We start from the raw sequence: 23,566 nt of genomic DNA, 5'->3' as shown, positions 1-23,566 counted from the left end.
TCTTTGATTAGTTTATATTTTTACAAAATAATTTGAATTTTTCAAAAGTTGTTATGACAAAATAATTCTATGAGTGGTCAGCTTAATATTTAATATTTTGGTATGCTGTAAAGAAACCTCAACCTGAGAGTCTTATGTAAATGTAAAAATCAAAACAAAAAACTGGCTTCAGATGGAATAGCTTTTTCTCAAAAATTTGCATGCTATTTATTCTGCAAATGTGGTTCAGAGTTCTTTTAATTTCATTGAAAATTGTATTTGCTATCAAATTGTAACTACATTTTTTTATTTAGTGTACTTTGTCTTTACATATTTTTTATCTATGTTGCCATCTTTGCTTGCCTCTAATTTATTAATCTGCTAAGGATATGACCAACATGAATTTGCGAAATTTCTGATCTTTTTTATTTTCTTATAAAACAGTTGTTTGAGATTCTTACAATTTCAACATTTGATCTCACAGACTTTGTAGTACCAAAAATACTGTTGTTTTAGTTTACTGTCAGCCTTATCTTATGATTTTGAATGTTTGCGCTTCTTTGTTTCCAGTGCTTATTATAACTAGCTATGCAATGTAGATTTGAATATATGCTTATTTTGTCTTTTATTACATTAATTTTAGTAACTAATACTTGTATGTTTTCAAATCATCTCTATGTATTTTTAAAAGTCGACTCAAGAAATCGATTGCCTTTTTAATACCATTTCCTAATCTTTGGCAATATAGTTAAGAATTTTAGAATACTACTTTTTTCTAACATTGTATAGCTCATTGTTTTATATATTTGTATCCCATTTTAATTCAATGATAAAAGTAATTTGGAATAATACCTATTAATTACTAATTTGAACAGTTTTATTTATTTTCTAGTGACAGAAATCTAACTGAAAGTAGCTTCAGAGAATACTATAACATGGGCTCATAGAACAGCTTTTTGCCACTACAGGAATGGTAGAAAATTTAAGTATCAGCAACCCAAACTAAAAAGCTGGTAGGGTTATCTTCTCTTGTCCTGTCTGCATTTTGTTTTTGTTTTTCTTCAACCTTAAAAACTTTCTCTACATAGTAAGAAACATAGACTTTGTTTTTGTTGTGGTTTCAGGTTTTTGTTTAAATTCCAGTGAGTTAACATATAGTGCAATATTAGTTTCAGGAGTACAATTTAGTGATTCATCACATACATATAACACCCAGTGCTCATAACAAGTTGGATAAGGCCTAAATTTCAAAATATATGATTTCTGTCACTAGAAAGGAGTTTTACTTTATCCAGATTTCTAAATTCCCATGGAAAGGAATAATTGGCCCAGCTTTGACCCATTCACTAGGATTAAGAGAGGTAATAATTTTTGAGCATCATTTCCATGTCTATCAGTAAAACAAGTGTCATGACAGCTAGGAGCTCTCAAATTATAGAGAAAAAAATAAACAATTATAGCAAATGGATAATTCTATGATAGATATATAAGGTATATTAGGCTTTTGCCTACTCTCGGATATGCTATAAGTATTTGCTGGAAGTTGTTATTTTGTATGTATTGCATGGAGTTCAAATGTAAATCCTGCATCATAAACATTAAATCAATTAAAATAACGTTTTTAAGGTACATTTAATGACTTAATTGTTTAATTCTTTTCTTTATGCTGTATAACTATTGTCCATTTGTGTGTCTTAGGAAATACCTAATCAGGTTCTTTGCACGTTGTTTAATCTGGTAATAGATTTATTTATCTATTGCTATTGAGTCACGTGAATTCCTTATATGTTTTAGATATTAACTCCTTATCAGATAGTTTGCAAATGTTTCTCCCATTCTGTTGTCTTTTCATATAACTGATTATTTTCTTTGTTGTGTGTTTGACACAAACTCACTTGTTTATTTTGGCTTTGCCCGTATTTTTGGTGTCATAGTAAAAAAAAAAAAAAAAAAAATTCCCAGACCAAAGTCAAAAGATTTTTGCCTGTTTTTTTTTTTTTTTTCAGTACATTTTTTTTTAAGATTTTATTTATTTATTCATGAGAGACACAGAAAGAGAACCAGGCTCCATGCAGGGATCCCAATGTGAACTCAATCCCAGGACTCCAGGATCATGACCTGGGCCAAATGTAGACAGACCCTCAACCACTGAGTCACCCAGGCTCCCATTTTTTCAGTACTTTTAAGGCTTTAGGTCTTAAGACTTAAATTTACTCCATTCTGATTTTTGTATATAGTGTGAAATGTATCCAATTTTATTTTCAAAGTGGGTGTTCAGTTTTTCCAATACTATTTACTGAAGAGACTATCTTTTCCGCATTGTGTGTTCCTGCCACTCTTGTCAAAGATAAAATGACCATAGATGCATGAATTTCGGCTTTCTGTTCTAATCATCTTAATGTCATTTTTTATACTAGTATCAAACTCTTGATTATTATAACTTTATAATATAGTTTGAAATAAGAGAAAACTTTGTTATTCATGCTCAAAATTGCTTTGGCTACCAGGGGTCTTTTGTGGTTCCATGTGAATTATAAATTGTTTCATTTCTGTGAAGAATGATCATGAGATTTTTTTTTGTTTATTTTTTATTGGAGTTCGATTTGCCAACATATAGTATAACACTCAGTGCTCATCCCGTCCAGTGCCCCCCTCAGTGGGGGCACCCAGTCACCCCATCCCCCCTCACCCTCCCCTTGTTTGTTTCCAGAGTTAGTTTTGTCACCCTCTCTGATTTTTCCCACTCATTTTCTCTCCTTTCCTCTATAATCCCTTTCACTATTTTTTATATTCCCCTTATGAATGAAACTGTATAATGTTTGTCCTCCAAATGACTTAGCATAATACCCTCTAGTTCTATCCACTTTGAAGCAAATGGTGGGTATCAATTTTTTCTAATGGCTGAGGAATATTCCATTGTATACATAGACCACATTTTTATCCATTCATCTTTCGATGGACACTGAGGCTCCTTTCACAGTTTGGCTATTGTGGACATTGCTGCTATAAACATTGGGGTACAGGGTACAGTCTTTCACTGCATCTGTATCTTTGGGGTAAATCCCCAGCATTTGCTGGGAAAATTGGACAGCCATGTGCAGAAGAATGAAACTAGACCATTCTCTTACACCATTCACAAAGATAAACTCAAAATGGATGAAATATCTAAATGTGAGACAAGAATCCATCAAAATCCCAGAGAAGAACAAAGGCAACACCCTTTTTGAACTTGGTCACGCAACTTCTTGCAAGATACATTTCTGAAGCAAGGGAAACAAAAGCAAAAATGAACTATTGGGACTTAATCAAGATAAAAAGCTTCTGTACAGCAAAAGAAACAGTTAACAAAACTAAAAGACAACCTACAGAATGGGAGAAGATATTTGTAAATGACCTAACAGATAAAGGACTAGTATCTAAGATCTATAAAGAACTTATTAAACTCAACAGCAAAGAAACAAACAATCCAATCATGAAATGGGCAAAAGACATGAAGAGAAATCTCACAGAGGAAGACATAGACATGGCCAACATGCACATGAGAAAATGCTCCGCATCACTTGCCATCAGGGAAATACAAATGAAACCACAATGAGATACCACCTCACACCAGTGAGAATGGGGAAAATTAACAGGGCAGGAAACCACAAATGTTGAAGAGGATGCGGAGAAAGCGGAACCCTCTGGCATTGTTGGTGAGAATGTGAACTGGTGCAGCCACTCTGGAAAACTGTGTGGAGGTTCCTCAAAGAGTTAAAAATAGAGCTACCCAGGGCAGCCTAGGTGGCTCAGTGGTTTAGCGCCTTCAGTCCAGGGCCTGATCCTGGGGACCCGAAATCTAGTTCCACGTCAGGCGTCCTGCATGGAGCCCACTTTTCCCTCTGCCTGTGTCTCTGCCTCTCTCTGCCTCTCTCTCTGTGTCTCTCATGAATAAATTAATAAAATCATTAAAAAAAAAAAAAAACATAGAGCTACCCTACGACCCAGCAATTGGACCATGAGATTTTTATAAGGATTGCACTGAATCTCTAGATTGCTTTGGGTAGTATGGACATTTTAACAATACTAACTCTTCAGCCTATGGACACAGATACCTTTCTAGTCTTCTGTGTTTTAATTTCCCTTCTCAATGTTTTATACTTTCAGCATTACAGGTCTTTCATCTTTTCAGTTAAGTGGATTCCCCAGTGTCTTACTCTATTTAGTGCTTTTGTGAATAGGATAGTTTTCTTAATCTTCTTTTCAGACAGTTGGTTGTTTATGTATAGAAACACAACCATTTTTGTATCCTTTACATTGATTTCTCTATCAATATACATTGAATTTGTATCAAGTAGCTTTACTGAATTTATTAGTTCTAACTTTTTTTTTGAGTTTTATGGTTTTCTATGTATATGATCATAGCAGCTGCCAACAGAAAGACATTTTAAATTCTTCCTTTCTGAATTGGATGCCTTTTCTTTATCCTGCCTAAGTACTCTGACAAGAAATCTAGTACCATACTGGAAAGAAGCGGTGAGAGTGGGAAGACCTGTCTTCTACTGGATCTTGGAAAGAAAGCTCTGTTTTTGCCCTGACTTGTGATGTTGACTTCACTGTGTTAAGTTCCTTCTATACTTATTCTGTTGAGACTTGTCATGAATGGATATTGAACTTTGTCAAATTTTCTGCATCAACTAAAATAATCATGTGATATTTGCCTTTCATTCTGTTAATGTGTTAGATCACAATGAATAATTTGCATATGTCCTAACACACTTGCATCCCAGGGATAAAACTCACTTGGTATAGTATAGGATTCTTTTTAATGCGCTGAATTTGATTTGCTAGTGTTTTATGGAGAATTTTTGAATCTATGGTCACCAGAGATATTGACCTATAGTTTTCTTTACATGTAATGTCTTTGTCTGGTTTTGATATCAGGAAGATACAGGCCTCATAAAATGAGTTTGAGGGATGCCTGGGTGGCTCAGTGGTTGAGCATCTATCTTCAGTTCAGGGAGTGATCCCAGGGTCTGGAATTGAGTCCCACATCAGACTCCTTAGGGGGAGCCTGCTTCTCACTCTGCCTATGTCTCTGCCTCTGCATGTGTGTGTGTGTGTCTATCATGAATAAAAAAAAAAAAAAAAAAAACTTTAAAGAATGAGTTTGAAAGGACTCTATTTTATGAAAGAGTTTAAGGAGGATTGGTCTTAATTCTTTAAATATTTGGTAGAATTCACCTATAAAGCAACCTTGGGCCTTTATTTTTAGAAATATTCTTGGTTTTTAATACTTTGTATGTTACTGGTTTGTTTGGGCTAGTGTTGTTCAAATCAGTCACTTAATTTTTGTTTATATATTTTATTTAGAATTGTAAGTGGGGTATCGAAGTAAATTTATACCATGATATATGTTAACATTTTCTTTATATCTTTAACAGTTCTGATGTTGGGTATCTATCTATCTATATATTATATATATATATATATATTCATAATTATTATATTACATATATATTAAATTGTCGCATTTATCTTTATCTAATAACATTTTTTTTTGTTTCTAGGCAGTTCTAAACTCAAAGTATATTTTGTCTAATATAAACGTGGCCAGTCCTGCTTTCTTTTGGTTACCATTTTCATGAAATACCTTAATCTATTCCTCTACTTTCAGCCTTTGTGTATTTCTAGATCTAAATTGTTTTTCTTGTAGATAGCATAGCACTTTATCTTATTCTAGCTACTTTAAGCCTTTTGATTAATAAGTTTAATCCATTTATATTTAAAATAAGCAATTCAGCACTTAATACTGCAATTTTTAAGTTTTCTACCTGTTTTGAAGTTGTTTTGTCCCTTCTTCTCTTGCTGTCTTCCTTTTCAGTTTGAGATATAATAGACATGTAACACTGTACAAGTTTAAGTTTCACAGTATGATTTGACTGCATATATTATGAAATGATTATCACAAAGTTTTAATTAATGTCCAGGACTTCATATAGTTGTAATTTTTTTCTCTTTTAAAAACTCTTGGGATTTTCTCTCTTAGGAACTTCCAAATATACCATAGAGCAATGTTAACCATAGTCACCACATCGTACATTATATATACATGTACGTCGTACATCCTGGGGTGCCTGGGTGGCTCAGTCAGTTAAGTCTCTGCCTTTGGCTCAGGTCATGATCCCAGAGTCCTGGGATTGAACCCCACGTTGGGCTCCCTGCTTAGAGGGGAACCTGTTTCTCCCTTTCCCATTCCCCCTGCCTCTGTGCACTCTCTCTCTCTGTGAAATAAATAAAATCTTTAAAAATACATGATATAACCCCAGTATGTATTTATAAGTTTGTGCATTTTGACTACATTCTCCTGATCTCTTTTTCAATGAATTTGTTTTTATATTCCACATATAAGTGAGATCATACAATATTTGTCTTTCTCTGACTGATTTTATTTACCAAAATGTCCTCAAGATCCATCCATGTTGGGGAAACCTGGGTGGCTCAGCAGCTGAGTGTCTGCCTTTGGCTCCAGGCATGATCAAGTACCACATTGGACTCCCTGTGAGGAGCCTGCTTCTCCCTCTGCCTGTGTCTCTGCAGCTCTGTGTCTCTTATGAATAATTAAAATCTAAAAAAAAAAAAAAAAACCCGTCCATGTTGTCAAAATTGTAGGATTTCCTTTTTATGGCTGAATAGTATTCCATTGTATACACAGGCCACATTTTCTTTATCTATTCATCTATCAATGGACAATTAGGTTATATTCATGTCATAGCTATCATAAATAATGCTTCAAACAACATGGGAGTCCAGACATCTCTTTGACACAGTGATTATATTTCCTTCAGAAACAGTCACAAAGGTAGTACTGCGGAGTCAAATGTAAGTTCCATTTTTAATTTTTTGAGAAGCCTGTATACTGTTTTCCATAGTGGCTGAACCAGTTTATATTCCCACCAATGGTGCACAAAGGTTTCCTTTTCTCCATACCCTTGTTGAGCATTTGCTATCTTGTCTTTTTGATGATAGCCATTCTACCAGGTGTGAGGTCATATCTCATTGTAGTTTTGATTTGCTTTTTCCCTGATCAGTGAGGTTGAACATCTTTTCATGCATCAGATAACCACTAAAATATGTTTTTTTGAAAACTGTGAGGTCCTTTGCCCAGTTTTAAAATTGAATTGTTTTACTACTGACTTACAGGAGTTGTTATATTTTGTATATTAACCCCTTAATAGACATACAATTTACAAATATTTTCTCCCATTCCATAATTTGCCTGTTCATTTTGTTGACTGTTTCTTTGGCTGAGAAGATTTTTAGTTTCACGTAGTCCCATCTTTTTGGTTGTTGTTGCTTGTGTTTTAGTTATCATTTCCAAAAATGTCATTGCTAAGACCCACGTGGGAGGAGCTTTTTCCCTATGTTTTCTTCTAGTTGTTTAATAGTTTCCAGTCCTAAACTTAAGTCTTTACTCTATTTCAAGTTAAGTTTTGTGACTGGTGTAAGATATGAGTCTAGTTTCATTCTTTTACATGTGAACATACAATTTTTCCAACACAATTTACTGTCTTTTATCCATTGAGTTTTCTTGGCTTTCTTGTTAAATATTAGTTGACTGTATATGCATGGGTTTATTACTGGGCTCTTGTCCTGTTCTATGCCAGTATCACAGTGTTTCATATAGTGTAGCTTCATAATATTGTGTGAAATCATCCTTTGTTATTTAATTTTTGTAGTAATTTCCTTTGGTTCTTTTATGTTTTGTGTATCCATTATGTTTTCTCTTTGCAATTAGCTTGAGGCTTACATAAAGTATCTTGTAGCTATAACCATCTCTCTTAAGTTGACTTCAGTTGTACAAAAAACCCTATATTTTTACTCTTCCTACATGTTTTTTGTTCTTATAGCTAATGTTTATCTTTTATATTGTATGTTCATTAACAAATTTTTCTCTTTTAACTTTTATATTAGGGTTAAAGGTAATTTATGTAGCATTACAGTATTAATCTGTATTTGTTCATATATTTACATTTAGCAATGAGGCTAATGCTATCATGCACTTCCACATTGCTGTTCAGTGTATTTTTATTTTATTTTATTTTATTTTATTTTATTTATTTATTTTTTGTATTTTTATTTTAAATTACATAATCCCCTTAAGCATTTTGTGTATATGAGGTCTGTTGGTAATTATTGTGTTTTTGTTTTGTTTTCTGGCCTGGAAAAGACTTCCTTCTTCATCTTAAAATAATTTTGACAGGGAAATTGTTCTTGGCTGTCCATATGTTTTTTTTTTAGGACTTGAATGTATCATCTCACTTTTTCCTGACCTGTGAAGTTTCTACTGAGTAATCTGCTGATCGTCTTACAGGTGTTCCTTTTTATGTGGAGTCAATTTTCTCTTTCTGCCTTCAAAATTCTCTTTTTCTCCCTGAACTTTGACAATTTAATGATAATGCATCTCACTGTAGTCTTGACTCAATCCTATTTGGATACATTTAAGCCTCATGAACCCAGATGTTCATTTCCTTTGCAAAATATGGAAAGTTTCCAGGAGTGGCTCTGCCTGGCTCTGAGGGAGAATAGCCTAGATTCCAGGCACCTCCTCAATTAAGCTCAGAGTCAGCCTAGACTTTGGGTATCCTCAGTAGCCAAATTTTGAGTAACCATGGCAATAGAAAGGGTTGCTGGGTTCTCAGTGGCAATAGCTGCATGCATCTTTCTATTTTCTCTTTCTCTACTACTACAGTTAGTGTGGGGTTGTTGTCATGGCCTAGGGATCTATATTGGCATAGAGTGCCACAGTGTGGGCCTACAGAGTGCTGACACTGGTCCAAAATGTGGGTGTGGACATATTAATAGTGTTGTTTGGGCTACATGTGTATATATGGTGGTGAGAGCTCTGGGGCATAGATGCATGTGAAATGATGGTGACAATTATATGGGGCTGAGCATTCACAGAGGGACCATAGAGCTAGAGCCTGGAGGATAGGAATGTACAAAGCAGTAGTGACACCAGGGACTGGGGTATGACTGATATATGGTGATTGTGACACTGGGTCTGTTTTAGAGTGGCCATGGGGCCAGGATTCAGCATGTAGATATAAGTGGAGTGGTCACAGACTTGGAGTGGGGGATGCTGGCACATACAAAGCAACAATAACCCTGGGGATCTATGATGTGGGCAGCAGTAGAACAACTGCAGAGTGAGGGTTTGAGATGCATTCATGCATGGAGCAATGGTAGCACCAGGGTTCAGGCATGGACACACATGGAAAATCATGGATCTGGAATTTTGAGCATGTACACAGTGGCACCAGGATGGGTTTTGGGACACAAAGCAATAGTTCATTCTCTGTGGGTGCACCCTGGCATGGGATCCCATAGCTCTCTCAGCTGCGATCCACATTGGTAAAGACTAGAGATGGGGGTAACTGGTGTTGAGAGAGGTGATTTTCCACTAGTGGTATAGACTTCTGGGTCCTGTTTACTCATTCCTTTTGGGGATCCCTGGATCCCTCTTGGTGTTGAGCTATTTTGGAGTGGGGCATGCAGTGATACAGTTTAATTCCTCCTACACTTTCCTATTTGTGTGTGTGTGTGTGTGTGTGTGTGTGTGTGTTTCAATGGGTGCTCCAGCTTCTTTTTTGTATTCTGAAGTTTTCCCAGAGCTATTTTCATCAATAAGTAGCATTTAATTATTATTTTTTTGTGTGTGGGGTCAAGTATTGGGATTTCCTGGTACATCATTCTTGATGCTATCCCTCCTTAATTCCCTTAATTCAAAAATATAACTAGTATGTTTTAACAGCCATATAATTTTACTTGATTCTATCAGCAAAAGATATTGTATTATAATACATAGATTATTACATATGTATGTATGGATGAGTGAGGAATAAGTAATGAATAAGGAATTGTATTATAAAAAGCTAATGTTTACCAGCTAGAATATGTATCTGGGTCTTCAACTTTCTAAACATTTGTGAATTTATAGGTATAATCGCAAATCATGTTAATAATTACCAAATCCAAAAGGTGATGTTGGATTAACTTATCTCTAAAATTATTTGTAAATTGTTACACACTGATGACTATTAGTCCTCTGATGCCACTGCTCTCTTGGCTCATTAAGGATTGTAGTTTAATAGCCTTTGCTTTAAAATATCTTTATTCTTCCATATGAACATTAAAATAATTTTCATGTCCATATTATGGTTAAATAGGATTGTAAAGTTTATTGGACTTCAACATTTATATTATCCAGCATTTCATGGAGCTTGCCAAGAATGATTGGCACAATAATAGAGGTGGTCCTAAGGTAAAGTTAAAGAGTGGTAAGAGGTAGACTTCAGGGTTCACAGTTTTACTTATTACTAAAGCTGTTTGATATTTAATAGATTTTTATTAACATTAGAAAAATATTGTATAAATTTGGCAAATCAAATATAAAAAGTTTATGATATTACCAGTCCTGTTCAAAATTACTATCTGACTCATTTGTTGTGATTTTAATAGACCATACCTTGTAAAAAAAATTGTTGATTCACTATGGTTTACCAACTTATTACCTTCCTTTCAAAATTTATTCTTGATCTATGAAAATATATTTTACATAGTTATCATCATAATATAGGCACAATTTTTTTTAAAGATTTTATTTATTTATTCATGTGAGACACACAGAGAGAGAGAGAAGCAGGCCCCTTACAGGAAGTCCAAAGTGAGACTTGATCCCTGGACCCTGAGATCACGCCTTAAGTGGAAGGCAGACACTCAAGCACTGAGCCACTCAGGCATTCCAGCACAATTTTGATATATCAGACTATTCAACTGGATTGTTACATACTTCATAATGATAATATTAAGAAAGTATATTATAACAGATTTGACTAGCCATAATTTTATATCCCTTCTAACTTTTTAGATAGTACTAAATATGTACCTGATATATTATTTAAAATATTAGAAGAATATTTAATAATAATTGTACTGATTTTTTCCAAGTTTATAACCATAGGAATTTTTAATATATTTGCACTGAAACAATTTTTTTCACACAAGCAGTCTTAATATTCTATCCATGGATGAATTTGAATGGCTGATTAATTAATTTTCATTATCAACCATCATTTTTGCTCGTTCTCATATATGTAAAAGTAATTTACATAGTTTCAATCATATTGAGCCAAAATTTTTATTTTCTCCAAATTTCTAGTCAGTAAAAATGTCCATAAAACTAAAATAAACACTCACTCTATTTTCAGTCTGGCAAATCTCAAAGAAGGACAGCTATATTATAGGCCCCACCAGTAAACCTAAAGAGGAGAGGTGTTCTTGATTTAAGATTTAAAGCCGGTTTTAGCAAAAGTTGAATTTTGATAGGAGACAGAAATATCCATACAACATACTCAAATAGACGTACCATTGTCTCATTTTGCCCTCAGCAATTTAAAATATGGCCTAAGTATTGGATCTTTTGACATGCAATAAAGAAGAAGAGCTGTAAGGGGATATCTACTTATGGTGGCTAATTCGAAATTTTCTTTCAAAAATTATATTCCTCAACTTGAGATCTCAATTTTTAACTTTTGAAAGTCAATAGAAGTTTAAAAGATTATTTAAATATGTAAGCCAGAAAATGCTGGATAGGATACTTAGATCTTTTCTCTGTAGTGAGTCTGTTTCTTCCCATATACACCTGAAAGTCATCTCTTATTTCCCTTAGAGGACATGCCAAGGATGTCTTATGCCTCCCTAAATCATGTACAAGCTGGTGGGCTGTTTAAATACTATATAGGTTCTTAACAGTAGTATATTAGAGGGGTGAACCCAAGTTGAATTATTAAAGTTCAAAATCATTTATAAAATGTCATCACCAGGAACATTTACTTATCTATCATACCAAAATGCCGTTAACATTCACAGCTCAAACATCTAAGGATAAACTATCTTTACTCCCAGTAGAAAAGAGAGCTGTTAGAGATCCACATTTCTCCAAAGACATTTCATGGATTTGTGACTATTAGACACTTCTCACATTCAAATCCTCTTAAAAATCTTAGTCGCATTTTTCCTTTAAGACTTAACATTTGTGTTTTTTTGCTGTAATAACTCCTCAATGCCCTTAAGCATTGATCTTTAATAAATTGTAATGGTGAGGATTATGATTTTTAACCAAATAAACACAATTATGGTTGCTTTACAATGATGTTCGGTTCTAAGTAAAATTACAATTGATATTGAAGTGTCTTTTTTCCCCCTGATAACACCATTAAAGAGAAATAATTAAGAACTAATTTGTAGGCAGAGGCAGTTCAATATGTCTGCCTAGGAAGATCCTGAACTCACCTCCTCCCATCGGCATCACAAATCTACAGCTACATAAGATACAATTCCCTCTGAAAATCCTTGGTAACTAGCTGAAGAGCTCCTCCACAATAAGAGATAAAAGGACAATAGTTAGACAGAGATATGGTTTTGCCAAAATCCCCAAGGCCAGCACAGCAAATCAACTAACAGGAGGGTTCTCACAAATATTGAACTTCTCTCTGAGGAACAAGGGGTTTGTACCCCACATTAGGTACCACAAAGTTTGGGACCTGAGCCAGAGAAATGAGCTCCTTGTTAAAACCCAAAAAGGCTTACATCTAGGAGAACCATAGCATCATAGGGAATGAAGTATGTGCTCTTAAGAGCACATCTGCAGATCACTTGCATTGGGATCAAGTCCAAAAGCAGTGGTTTTGAAAGAGTCTAGACCATATATGAAGGAGATTCATTTGATAATCTTAATTTGCCAGAAAGCATTTTGAAACTCTCCAGGGTAAAAGAGGTCACAGAGCTGGAGAATACAATAATTGAAATGAAAAATATACCAGAAGAGTTCAGTAGCCAACTAAGGAGAAGAATCAATGATCTAGAAGACAGGGCATTGAAACTCACTCAAACAGAGCAGCAAAAAAGAAAAAAAAAAAACTTTAAAAAATCAAGGAAATGTTTAAGGGAAGAATAGGACAACATCAATGGAATAATATTTACATTTATAGGGGTTCCAAAAAGAGTAGGGATAGAAAGGAGCAGGAAATGTATTTGAAGATATAATGGTTGAAAACTTCCCTAACCTGGAGAAGGAAGCAGATATACAAATCCAGGAAGCCCAGAGTTCTAAATAAGATGACCCCAAAGAGACCTTCACCAAGAGACACTATAGGAAGCATGTCAAATGTTAAATAGAAAAACTTAAACACAGTAAGAAAAAAAAAAAAAAACTTGTTATGTAAAAGGGATTCCTCACAAGATTAAAGGTATACTTATTGGGAGAAGTTTTGCAGGCCAGAGGAAGTAGAAGGATATATTCAAAGTACTAAAAGCAAAATACTTCTAACCATGAATACTCTACCTGGCAAGATGATCATTCATAACTGAAAGCCATATAGAGCGTTTTTCAGATATACAAAAGCTATCGGAGTTTATCACCACTAAAACAGCCCTACAAGAAATGTTAAAGGGACTTCTTTAATCTGAAAAGAAAGAGTACTAATAAGAAAACTTATGAAAGTAAAAAATCTCATTGGTAATTATGTAGTAAAGGAAGTGGATTATTCACTTATAAAATTAGTATAAAAATTAAAAGAAAAAGTAGTAAAATTATAACTACAATAATTAGTTAAGGGATACACAAAAATAAAAGATATACAATTTCAAAAATATAAAACATGGAAGAGGGAGTATAAATGCAGTTTCAGAATGCATTAAAATGTAGTTTCTATCAGTTTATTTATTTTTAAAAAAGATTTTATTTATTTATTCAAGAGAGAGAGAAGGAGGGAGAGGCAGAGACAAAGGCAGAGGGAGAAGCAGGCTCTATGCAGGAAGCCCGATGTGGGACTCAATCCTGGACTCCGGGATCACACCCTGAGCCAAAGGCAGAGGTTCAACTGCTAAGCCACCCAGGCATCCCTCTATCAGTTTAAAAGACTGTTTTATGTGTACCCAATGGTAATCACAAAGCAAAAACCTATAAGGATACATAAGACATAATAACCAAGATTCTAAATATAACATTAAGAAAGTAATCAAACCACAAGGGAAGAAAGTAAAAGAAGAAAGGTCCTGTCAAATAGTCAAAAAAACTTGTTAACACAGCAATGAGAGCATATTCATCAATACTTAAATGTAAATGGACCAAATTCTCTAATCAAAAGGCAGTTGCTAAATAAAGACCTATCCATACGCTATCTAGAAAGGACTAACCTCTTATATAATCATACACACAGATTGAAAGTGAAAGGTAAAAATAGATTTCACACAAAGCAAAGCAAAAAGAAACCTGGGGCAGCGATATCAGAAAAATAGACTTTAAAACAAAGACAAATAGAAGTCAGAGCTAGCACTGCATAATTATAGAAGCATCAGTCCAACAAGAAAACAAAATATTTGTAAGTAGTTATACATGCAACACAGGAGAACCTAATATATAAAGCAAATATTAACAATCATAAAGCAAGAAACTGACAGCAATATAATAATAATTGGGAACCTTTTTATTTTTTTAAAGATTTTGTTTATTTATTCATAAGGGACAGAGAGAGAGAGAGAGGCAGAGACGCAGGCAGAGGGAGGAGCAGGCACTATGCAAGGAGCCCGAGTAGGACTCGATCCTGGCACTGGGGAATCACTCCCTGAGTCAAAGGCAGATGCCCAACCACTGAGCCACCTGGCATCCCTAATTGCGGACTTTAGAACCATATTACAGCAGTGGATACATCAGGCAGAAAATCAACAAAGAAACAGTGGCTTTAAATGACATGTTAGACCAGATGGACAGAAAAGATATATACAGGACATTCCATCTGAAAACAGTAAAATATATTCTTTTCAAGTGCACATTATACACATTATACCTTAAGACACAGAACAACTCTCAGTAAATTTAAGATTTAGATCATATCAGTAGGGAGGAGCTAAGATGATGGAGCAGTAGGAGGACCCTAGGCTTGCCTCCTCCCTCAAACACATCTGGATAATAATAAAATCATTTGGAATATCCAAGAAATTGATCTGAGGATTAACAGAACAAACTGCACACCTGGAAGGAGAGAAGGGGCCAAATCATGGAAGATAGGAAGTGCAGAAACAATGGTTTGGGGGAGAAATGATGTGGAAGGGAGGGAGCCTGGTTGCAGAGAAAGGCCAGAGATTGGAGTGCACACGGATTGTATGAGGTGAACACTACTCCAAAGCCACTGAAGGGGAAAATGAGAGGGGCTGATTTTTGTGAGATTTTGCAACCAGTGGGGCTCAAAGACTGCTTGAGGGACACCTGGGTGGCTCAGCGGTTGAGCTCCTGCCTTCAGCTCAGGGTGTGATCCTGGAGTCCTGGGATCGAGTCCCACATCAGACTCCCTGCCTGGAACCTGCTTCTCTCTCTGCCTCTGTCTCTGCCTCTCTCTCTCTCTCTCTCTTTCTCTCTCTCTGAGTCTCTCATGAATAAATAAATACAATCTTAAAAAAAAGACTGGTTGAGGTAGAGAGTCCTGAGGGTGCTGTAGTGCTCCTATAGAGAAGGCAGGTACCCCATGGGCAGATGATATAACCTGAAGATCACCTAAAATGCACTGAGAGAGATTTTCTTCTTGGAGGCATCTGAGAGAGGTATCACTGCCTCTTCAAGGGTAAAAGAGCTGGTGGGTGCCATTTCCCTCCACCATCCCTTACTATAGGTGTGCAGACAACTGCTGAGGATGACTAACCTGGACACTCGCCGTTTAGTGTGCTTTGCTTCAAATCCCACGTTCCTGTGCTCTGGTGTAACTGCCCTTCTGGGTCAAATGTGCATTGATCCCAGACCCTCCTCCAGGCCCGCACAAGTCCCCACCACACTAGGTCCCTAAAGTTTAGTTTTAAAACTCAGCCACCCTGGCTGGGATAGAGTGCAAAGTACACTTCACTGCTCTAGGCAGGGGAGCAAACCAGACACAGACAGTGTGAAAACAGTGATCTGAAAAATGCCTAGCATGCACAAGAGGAATTCATTTGCTTTTCTGGGAGGGCTTCCCTGATAGCAACAAGCACAAACTTCCCTCTCTAGGGACAAATTGCTGGCTGACACCATTTTCCTCCTCTACCCATCAGCATAAACTAACTTCAGTAAATTACACAGCACCAAAACTAGCTGCCTAATCTGCTTAAACCAAATCCCACATACACCGCACTCTGCTGATACTGCTTTTTTTGGGACAAGTGTGCCTAAGAACCAGCATTGTGAAAAAAATTGGAAAGACCACAAATACATGAAGGATAAAGAACATCCTACTGAAAAATGAATGGGTTAACCATGAAATTAAAGAAGAAATAAAAAACATGGAAACAAGTGGAAAATGAAAACACAATGATTCAAAACTTCTGGGATGCAGGAAAAGTTGTCCTAAGAGGGAAGTATATAAAATACAGGCCACCTCAAGAAGCAAGAAAAATATTAAATAAGCTACCTAACTTTACAAAGAAACTAGGAAAAAGAACAAATGAAGCCTAAATCCAGCAGAAGAAGGAAAATATCAAAGATTAGAGCAAAAATAATATAGGGAAAAAAACAGTAAAACAAATCAATGAAACTCGGAGCTGGTTCTTTGAAAAATTTAATAAAATTGGTAAACATCTAGCCAGGCTTATCAAAAAGAAGAAAAAGGGACCCAAATAGATAAAATCACAAATGGCAGAGGAGAAATAACAACCAACACTACAGAAATACAATTGTAACAGTGAGAAAAATTTTATGCTAATAAATTGGACAGTTTGTAAGAAATGGATAAATTCCTAAAAACATATAAACTACCAAAGCGGAAACAGGAAGAAATAGAAAATGAACAGACTGATAACCAGCAAAGAAATTAAATCAGTAATTAAAAATCTCCCAACAAACTCGGGCTAGATGGATTCTCAGAGACTTCAACACAACATTTAAAGAAGAGTTAATACCTTTTCTTTTCAAAGTGTTCCGAACAATGGAAATGGAGGGAAAACTACCAAACTAATTTCATTAGGCCAGCATTATCCTGATTCCAAAACCAAAGACACCACTAAAAAGAGAAAACTATAAGCCAATATCCCTAATGAGTATGGATGCAAAAATTGTCAACAAAATGCCAGCAAATTGAATTTAACAGTGCATTAAAAGAATCATGCACCACAATCAAGTGGGATTTATTCCTGGGTTTCAAGAGTGGTTCAATATTCATAAATCAACCAAGGTGATACACCGCATTAAGAAAAGAAAGGATAAAAACCTTATGATCATTTCGATAGATGCATACTGAACATTTGACAAAGTAAAACATGCATTCTTGATAAAAACCCCCAACAAAGTAAGTATAGAAGGAACATAGCTCATCATCATAAAAGTCATATATGAAAATCACACAGCTAATATCATCCTCAATGGCGAAAAACTCAGAGTTTTTCCTCTGTGGTCAGGAATAAAACAGGGAGTCCACTGTCACCACTGTTATTTAACATAGTACTGGAAGTCCTAATCACAGTAATCAGACAACAAAAAGAAATAAAAATGCATTCAAATCATCAAGGAAGTAAAACTTTCATGATTTACAGGCTATATGATACTATATTTAGAAAACCCAAGGTTCCACCAAAAAATTGTTAGAATTGATAAATAAATTCAGTTATGTCACAGAATATGAAATCAGCATAAAGAAATCTGTTGCATTCTTAAACAACAATAATCAAGTAGCAGAAAGAGAAATCAAGTAACTGATCCCATTTATAATTGCACAAAAACTGTAAGCTACCTAGGAATAAACCCAACCAAAGAAAGACTTATACTCTGAAAACTATAAAACACTTATGAAAGAAATTGAAGAGGATAAAAAAAATAAAAAAACATTCCATGCTCATGGATTGGAAGAACAAATGTCAAAATGTCCATTCTACCCAAAGCACACCCTTTAATGTAATCCCTATCAAAATACCAGCAGCATTTTTCACAGAGCTAGAACAAACAATCCAAAAACGTGTATGGAACCACAAAGGACCCTGAAAAGAGCCAGAGTAACCTTGAAAAAGAAAAGCAAACCTGGAGGCATCACAACTCCAGACTTCTAGTTATATTACAAAGCTGTAGTGATCAGAACTGTATGGTACTGGCACAAAAACAGACACTCAGATCAATGCAACAGAATAGAAAATGCAGAAATGGACCCACAACTATATGGTCAACTAATCTTCAACAATGCAGGAAAGAACATCTAACGGAAAAAAGACAGTCCTTTCAACATATGGTCTTAAAGACACTGGACAGCAACATGCAAAAGAATGAAACTGCATCAGTTCTTTCACCACACGCAAAAATAAATTCAAAATGGATGAAAAGACCTATATGTGAGATACCAAATTCCTAGAGAAGAACATAGGCATCAACCTCTTTAACATCAGCCATAGCAACTCCTTACTAGACACTTCTCCAGAGGTGAGGGAAAGAAAAGCAAAATGAACTGTTGGGACTTCATCAAGATAAATGCTTCTGCACAACAAAGGAAACAATCAACAAAGCTAAAAGATTGGAATGGAAGAAGGTATTTGCCAATGACATATGTGATAAATGGTTATTATTCAAAATCTATGAAGAATTTATCCAATTCAAAAATCCCCTTAGAAATATTCCAGTTAAGAAATAGGGAGAAGATATGAATAGACATTTTTCCAAAGAAGACATACAGATGGCCAACAGACACATGACAAGAAAACATCACTCATCATTCATCATCAGGGAAATACAAATAAACTATAATATAATACTACCTCACACCTGTTAGTATAGTTAAAATTAACAACACAGGAAACAACAGGTGTTTGGGAGGATACAAAGGAAGGGGTACCCTCTTACACTGTTGGTGGGAATGTAAACTGGTGCAGCCACTCTGGAAAACAGTCAAAAAGTTAAAAATGCAACTACCCTATGACTCAGCAATTACACTAGTATTTACTCAAAAGATACAAAAATATAGACTCCAAGTGTTGCATGCACCCTGATGTTTATAGCAGCATCATCAACAATAGCCAGGTTATGGAGAGATCTCAAATGTGCATTGACTGATGAATGGATAAAGAAGTGAGATACACACACACACACACACACACACATTAAGGAATCATTACTCAGCCATCAAAAAAAGAATGAAATCTTGCCATTTGCAACAATGTGGATGGAGCTAGAGATTATAAATACTAAATGAAATAAGTCAGAGGAAGACAAATACCATATGGTTTCACTCATATGTGGGATATAAGAAAACTAACAGAGGGATTTAGGGGATTAAACAAGAGAAAAACCAAGACACAAACTCTTAAGAGAAGAAACTGAAAGATGCTGGAGGGGAGGCCGGTGAGGGGATGGGTTAAATGGGTAATGGATATTAAGGAGGGCATCCGTTGTGATGAGCACTGGGTGTTATAAGTAAGTGATGAATCATTAAATTCTACTCGTTAATCTAATATTACACTCTATGTTAACTAACTGGAATATAAATAAGAACTTGAAACTAAAAAAATTAAAAATAATAATTTTGTAGATAACATCTAAAAAAATAGTCAAGACATAGTTTGAAACATGAATATGTAGATTTCCTAGAAAAAAGACAAAAGAGTAGCTAAGTAGAGATCTATGTAGAATATCAATCTGCACATTCTAATTGTCTTGTTTGGCTTCTAATTATGCGTAAGCCTCAGGGGAAAGATCAGCTTCTGGCAAGAGTGCAAACAGAATGTTTTTTTTCCTAATTACAAGTATCCAGAGTGTCATTTCCTGCTTCTTCCTCCTTTATATTCTAGTTTTCCATAAAACAGATCCCTTCTACTAAATGCCTTCCAAATATCTCCTTTTTTTTATTCTTCTATCTCTAGGGTAATTTCCTACCCACCATCCCTCGGGTACCTGTTTTTCTGCAAAATAAGATCAAATGAATCTCATGTCCTAACCTGTCTCTAATATTAAATGTTCTTACCTAATGTTCTTCTTTGAGGACAGAGCTGGAATGAAGGCATTGGGCACTGCTGTTGCTAGGCCAGATTTCGTATCTACTCCAAATAAATATCAGTGACAATTATTTACATTTTCAATACAGAATTTGACATATCTAGTTCCAATAAATCTTTACTAAATATGTATGCAGAGACTAACATTTCTGTCCTAATTAAGGTAAAGGATAAAGTGACAAATATTATCAAACTATATTATGTATTACACGGACACCACTTAAAGTCTGATTTTTGGGGATCCTTGGGTGGCTCAGTGGTTTAGCAGTGCCTTTGGCCCAGGGCGTGGTCCTGGAATCCCGGGATCTAGTTCCACATGGGGCTCCCTGCATAGAGCCTGCCTCTCTCTCTCTCTGTATCTCTCATGAATAAATAAATAAAGTCTTTAAAAAAAAATAAAGTCTGGTTCTTGTTATCCTACTGGAAAGTAAAACACAATCTATGCATAGTGATGCTTAAACAGCTTTAAAAAAGGATTCCTATTCTGAATTACCTTACAACTACTCAGTAAAATCTAGTATTTATTTTTAAATATTAGGACATGAGTGTATTCATGGTAATGTGCCTAAGGATGCAGAATTATAATTTATCTTACAACAGACTAAGGAAAACTTTGTAAAAATAGTTTGACTTCATCAAATAAGATGTTTAATACACTTTGAAAAATACACATACGCATGCTTTTATATATATTTTGCCTTATGAAATTATATTCAATACATATTTTCAAGAGCAGAGAAACAGTGTACTTTTCCAAAAATTCAAAAGATTAATTCTGAAAAGATGATACTTCAGAAGAGTTATTTCAAACCAGAATATGCCACCTCTACCAAAGAAATATTCATATTAAGCCAAATTCATTTTATTTCCCCATGAATGCATATGGAACTATTCTTTGAAAAACCTAGGGAAATAATGAAAATTCTTTGACACTGAGGATGCAATATAAAAAACAGTAGAAAGAAAAATTAAGACAAAATACTTAATTTTAACTTGCATTTTTGCAACTTAAATATCTGTATTTTAGATTATTCTTATTTACAGGGTTTTGCCTGCAGGAATCTACTCAAGTACCTCAGAGTATAAAAACTGATAAACTAGCTAGTTAGCGTGATGACAACAACACAGCTATTTAGATCCCAAAGTGTGTGTTTAAAAAATTAAGCCCTTTATAGTGAAACTAGAGGAGTAATATTATTATTTTTCTGGATGGGTTGCTTAATTAAAATTTTCAGCCCATCTATCTTTTATGAATTACTTTATTATGTTTTTTTAGTACAATTGCCATTATCAAGGCATGACTGTATAGGCCTGATACCAAAGCAAGTTATAATTTCATCAGCATCCATGTCTAGAAATTAAAATTTACTAAGAAAAAAAACATGCATAAATTTGTCTGATTATAAACAAATGACATAAAAAAGGTAATGTTATCTATGAGTCTAATTAACAAGTATTACTTGCAAATGTATGTTTTTCCTAATTGCAAAAAATCCTGGTAAGAGGGGAAGAAAGGTTAAAGCTATTGCAGAATAGAATTGTATAAAAAGAATTTTAGAATTTTACAAAGTTGCATTAGGTTTAGTGTACTGCAAAATTAGTTCTAGGGTTTGACATGTGATATAAATTTATCTCATATTGAGACGGTGGGACTCAGTATTGCTTGCTGCCTGCTATTGTAAGAGGCTTTTAGTATTATTTTGGCCTTATGAAATTTGTTCTTACCTTCCCACTGAGTTTGAGAGAAATAGCTGGAATGATCCTGATTGAAGGCAAAGTACCCCACATTTGCCAGGTTCATGCTGAAGTTTTAAAGTTTCCTGTGATAAAGTGAGATGCTTCCTGGTATTTGTCAATTACACTTTGAAAAGCTTTTGGTTCTGACCTGTAGGTTGTAAATTTACTATCGATAGGCCAGAAGAGGAATGTTTTAAAACTAGAAGGTGTTTAAAGATTTAGTTGGGGCTGAAAAGAGCCTTAAAACCCTTACATTGTCAGCAAAAGAGTCCAAGAAACCATAACAGCAGGTACATGGATTGAAAAGAAGATTATATCTCCAGTAATTACTGAACTCTGTTGCCACCTGTTCATGAGGCATTTCCCAGCTCCCCATGTCAAAATGAATTGCTTTCTCTCCTCTGCTTCAATAGCACTTTGGGCATTCTCAATACCTTCTTATTTGTGTTATACTTAGTTGCATACACTTCTTTTCCAAAAGATTGCAAGTTTCTTGACCATTGATAACTTTTTATTCATCTCTGTAACTCTTGCATATAGATTAATGCCTAGATTAATGCCTGTCACTTAATTGATAATGGTGAAAGCTGTCTGGCCTAAAGTAGATTCCAGAAGGCACTGTGGACAGGATAAAAAGAATAAAAAAAGAAACTGAAGTTAAAAACTAACAATACATAAATAATACATTGTGATATAGTTAAGGAAGTCAAATACAAGAGAATCAGTATCCCCACAAAAGTAGAGATAGTAGTTTTCTAATATTATAAAATATGAATGTATACAATCTAATTTTTTGGATCATTTTTGAAGAGCATCTCCACTGTGGTTAAGTAATAGAAACCACAGTGGAGATGCTCTTCAAAAATGATCCAAAAAATTAGAAATAAAACAGCAATTAAGCAAATGAAATTAGACAGTAATGGATAGGATAAGTAGCAAATTAAGCACAGGGAAAAAGAAGAAAATCAGAATCTTATCTTCAGGTAATTATGGACTAGCAAATTTAAATAAAATCTGTTACTGAGAATAACTAGGAAAAAATTTAAATATATGTATTTTTAAAATTCTGCTTGCAAATATTACTTAAATAAGGTTATGGAGACAACCCAATGGAAAAAAGTTTTACCTTAACTTTGGGGGATATTTTTTCCTTTGGGCTGATGACCCCATCTGAGAGTTGCAGAAAATTAACAGTTTTAGCAGCCTTTTGCCTTAGTGGTTTAACAAATGGAGTTAGAGTATGCCAAGAAGCTGAAAAGGAAGATAGATTCTGGTGAAAACAAAACAAAACAAAACAAAACAAAACAAAACAAAACAACAACCACCAAAAAAACATTGGTTATAAGTTGGCAGTTCAAGATGACGGAAAATATGAATGGGAAATAGATCTTTGACATTTCAGGAATTCAAATCTGTTTTTAAGTTATCACAAACACTGAAACTGGATGCAGATGATCCATCAGAATTATTAATGCTTCCAACCTTGCTCCTGGCCTGAACTAAAAGCAACAATATACTGCCCCTGGAGAAAGTGGAAATTACTTTAGTCATCAATTAATACATAAAAGGATTCATTAAAAAAAAAATCTCTAGAACACAATAAAAATAATGAAGCCTCAAGGCTACAAGGAAGTTAGCCATAAACTCCAAATAACCAGTAACTATTATGAATATTGATCTTAATACTTCATTTACAAGAGGAAAGACTGTCATACAGGGTTAAATTTTAGCAACAGCTTTTAAGAAGAAGTATAAAAACAGAATAAACTTAGAAGAACAGGGTAGAGGGGAAAGATCCATGGTATACCAAGGATCATTA

At 34.7% G+C, this 23,566-nt stretch overlaps 1 long non-coding RNA gene across 11 annotated transcripts in view; it reads right to left on the bottom strand.

Moving 5' to 3' along the window:
• The window catches only part of LOC144302647 (uncharacterized), a 115,275-nt gene that overhangs the window by 81,196 nt on the left and 10,513 nt on the right, over positions 1 to 23,566 (bottom strand). For 5 of the 11 annotated variants that reach the window (XR_013369604.1, XR_013369603.1, XR_013369599.1 and 2 more), the window contains 2 exons: positions 22,874 to 22,998; positions 19,980 to 20,052 (listed from right to left, as the gene is read on the bottom strand). The exons of 2 other annotated variants lie outside the window; for them this stretch is intronic. This is a non-coding gene — a long non-coding RNA (uncharacterized LOC144302647). Of the gene's footprint in view, positions 1 to 19,979; positions 20,053 to 21,735; positions 21,831 to 22,873; positions 22,999 to 23,566 lie in introns of all 11 variants that reach the window. 4 more of the 11 variants (XR_013369609.1, XR_013369607.1, XR_013369608.1 and 1 more) reach the window with 2 other exon arrangements.

Source organism: Canis aureus, chromosome 31 (assembly GCF_053574225.1).
Source record: "Canis aureus isolate CA01 chromosome 31, VMU_Caureus_v.1.0, whole genome shotgun sequence".
Lineage (NCBI taxonomy): Eukaryota > Metazoa > Chordata > Mammalia > Carnivora > Canidae > Canis > Canis aureus.
Note: the sequence above shows the minus strand (reverse complement) of the source record. Positions and strands in the feature narration are given on the sequence as shown.